Genomic DNA, 3,565 nt, shown 5'->3' with positions numbered 1-3,565 from the left:
GGGAAAGAACATAAAGCATGGTCTTGGCCCCAGAGTAGATTCTGTTGACTCCTATCACCATATCTACTCACCTATCAGAATCTGTATTCATTTTCTCTGCCTTCCTGCTAGTTAAAATAGGTGAATTCCTTGTGCTCCTAATAAAACCAATCTTTCCAATTTTGCACAAGATCATAACCCTTTTCACCTTGTCAACAACATTGCATCAGCTATTATCTCCTCTCTTTCCTACATTATCAATTTTTCTTCCTTCTTGGTTACTCCTTTCAGCACACAAATATGCTCTTCATCCCATCTTAAAAGAAACCAATCTCTTGAATCTACTCCCCTATGTTCCACCACCTTCCACCTAATTTCTCTGTTCTTTGCTGCAAAACTCCTTAAAGTTGTCTACACTTGGTCTCTAAGTCTGTATCATGTTTGATTTTTGTTTTCTTTTTTTTTGTGGTATGCAGGCCTCTCACTGTTGTGGCCTCTTCTGTTGCGGAGCACAGGCTCCGGACGCTCAGGCTCAGCAGCCATGGCTCACGGGCCCAGCCGCTCCACGGCATGTGGGATCCTCCCGGACCGGGGCACGAACCCGTGTCCCCTGCATTGGCAGGCGGACTCCCAACCACTGCGCCACCAGGGAAGCCCCATGTTTGATTTTTATTGTCTGTTTCTCTCAACCAGAATGTAAATTCAACATGGCAGGGACTTTTGTTTGTTTTGTTCCATGCTGTATCCCCAGCACCTAGAACAGTACCTAGAGTATAGTAGGGACTCATTAAATAATAGATGAAAATGAATCTGGAAAGGCAAATAAAAATAAGCTAAAGTGTTTAACAGGGTTTTCATATGTTAGGCACACAACCAATAGTAGTTAACTTTCTTTTAAACATATTAGTCAGCATTTGTGTAAATAAGTGTCAGTCCACATTGTATCAACTGATAACAATGTGTTGAAAGTTGTAGGGTGCATGTGGTTAGGTGAGACTTCCTAGAGGGGTTTACAAAAACCTGAGAATTCTTATTTTGACTCTTTCACATCTTGTTTGACTGGCATTGTTCTATGCCAGTTCTATGATCTTTTCCTTCCCTATATTTCTCTTGGGCATGGTTAATCCTGGAGACATGAGTCTTTGGAGGTAGTTCTGTTTTGTGCTTCTTGCTGACAGAGCTGTGAGCTCAAGATGGAACTGGAGAAGGTGGAAGTCTGCTTTTCCTTCCCTCATTTTCATCTTAGAGGCCTCTTTGCCCCTTTGTTAGTGCTAGGGACAGGAAAGTCAACCCACAACTTCATTTACATTTCTCATTTCTGTCCATGAATAACAAGGATATTAAAAGCTCTCTGTTAAATAATAGGACATAAATTTGGCCTTGGGTTGTTCTTGGTGAAAGACCCTCCTATGCTAAAAGGACTGTTCTAAAAATAATATTCTTCCTCTTGAAGGTAACGTAGGAGAATTTTTCTTTTTTTAGTTTCTGGAGGGTCTCTGTGGTTCTGAGTCAAATGAAATCCTCAGGGCTGTCAAAATGCCAAGGTTGGCCCTAAAAATGTCCCACTCTCATGGGAGTGCTTAGTCTCTGAGTTGTAAGGGGTAGCAGAGATTATTGAGTTCACCTCACAGGGGAGTTTTAAAAGTAATGTTAGGTTATGTTTTTTTGTTTTAATTCCTTAAAATGTTATGGAAATGCAAATCAAGCAGGCCCAAAGTTCTAGTAGTAATTTACTCATGTATGTCCCATGTAGAAGGTAATGAAAATATTAGAGTGAGTAAGCCTGACCTCAGATACTCCTCCTTGTGTAGTGTCCAACCTGATGACCAGTTGGAGCAGGAGCAAGAACTACCTTCACGTAGTTCTCCAGATAATGTTGCACAATGCACTATGGTGAAATTTCTATTGTGTTCTAAAGTTGCAAACATTGACTCTCATACCTAGTAGGATAGAGCTCTAGAAGGCTTAGAGATGGACACTGGACCCATAACTGCTGTACTCCTGTATCAGAAAATACTGCCATTACAATTGTGTAATAATAGGTAATATTAGCATTAGATCTGTTGACACTTGCATTTTTGCTTTGTTCCTGTTTATTGAGATACATAAATTAAAGGTGTACTTGCTTTGAAATCATAGCAAATTGCATTGCTTGCTCTGCTAATTAATCACCTCAGGAAATCCACAGTCTTTTTACTCTAATCAAAACATTCAACCACCCTGGAAGAGATTGGCATAAAGCTTCTGCTGCTTTCCCTAGGAAGAATGTAATTTTGTTTATTTCTCATACCTAAGAACTGGAGTCCATTTTTTCCTATGTTGTGAGAATTTAGACAATGTGGGTGTGTGTATGTGTGTGTGTATATGTATATACATATATTTATATATACATACACCTCTTTTTGGTAAGTTGATATTTATTTTGTGACTGCCAATGGTGGTGATAGATTTCTCCTAGTATGGTGAGTATTATCTAAGATCTCATGCTGTGTCATTTGGTATTGGTACCCTGGAGTTAGAGGATCTATAAAATGTGGACAGTTTCTTCCTCCTCTGATAGACTACAAGAGTAATATGTCATGAAATTATACCCAGTGACAGGCGTGAGAAGGATTACCGAAACAATACAACAGAAAGGAAGCAGTGCTTAGTATAGCAGTTGATCCATGAGAAGGATTCAATAAGTTCTTACTGAATAAATTAATGAAGTAATATGGTTAAATCAAACATTTACTGAGTTCCTGCTAGTGATTGTCAATACACAGTTCATTCTTTATTTACCAGAAAAGAACTTTTTTCCTTGGATTGGGAAAAAAAAAATCCATAATAGGGCTTAAAAGCAATTATAAAACACAGTAGTACAAATTGAACCATCTGGCTAATTCAAGGCCCATACAGGCCAGGCTGGATATTTGGAATCATGCAGAAAATCTATCTACATATCTATAGGATTTGGGAGCTTAGTAGCTGAATGTTTTGGCCTAAGATTTTTATAGTATCATTTGCTGAATCTCTCTTCTTAGATCTGACATAGGAAATTGAAAAATGGTATGGTAGTCTTCATTTCTGATAGTGTCACACTGTAATTGTTCTCCTCAATCCCAACACTTTGATAAGTATTAATATATGAATATGTATATGCATATATTTATTGGATATTTTCCCCTAGGTCAGATTTATATTAATAGTTCCTCAATTGGCATTTTTCTCCTTTATTACCAATGCTATATTTGAATGCATTGTTGTATCATTTTGTGCTGAAGTAATTGTAGAATACCTGTAACCTGTCATGTTATATGTCTTGTTCACATCAAATGCTTTTAGTTATGTTTTATTGGCAAGTCCAGTGATTTGGAAATGTATTGACACATGTAGATCCTTACTAGTGGACATTTTGATTCTTTCCAAACCTTTTCATTTCCAAAAAATTCTACAGTCAGCGTTTCTGTACATGTGCAGAAATGGGAGAGTTTCTCTAGGGTATTTTCTTAGAAATGGAAAAGCTGGGTCACAGTGTATGAATAGCTTCAATTTTACTAGATAATGCTCTATATCTTTATCTATCGATATATATCAATATCAGTTT

Source organism: Lipotes vexillifer, unplaced genomic scaffold, assembly GCF_000442215.2.
Source record: "Lipotes vexillifer unplaced genomic scaffold, Lipotes_vexillifer_v1.1 scaffold681, whole genome shotgun sequence".
Classification (NCBI taxonomy): domain Eukaryota; kingdom Metazoa; phylum Chordata; class Mammalia; order Artiodactyla; family Lipotidae; genus Lipotes; species Lipotes vexillifer.
This window is presented reverse-complemented; position numbering follows the sequence as displayed.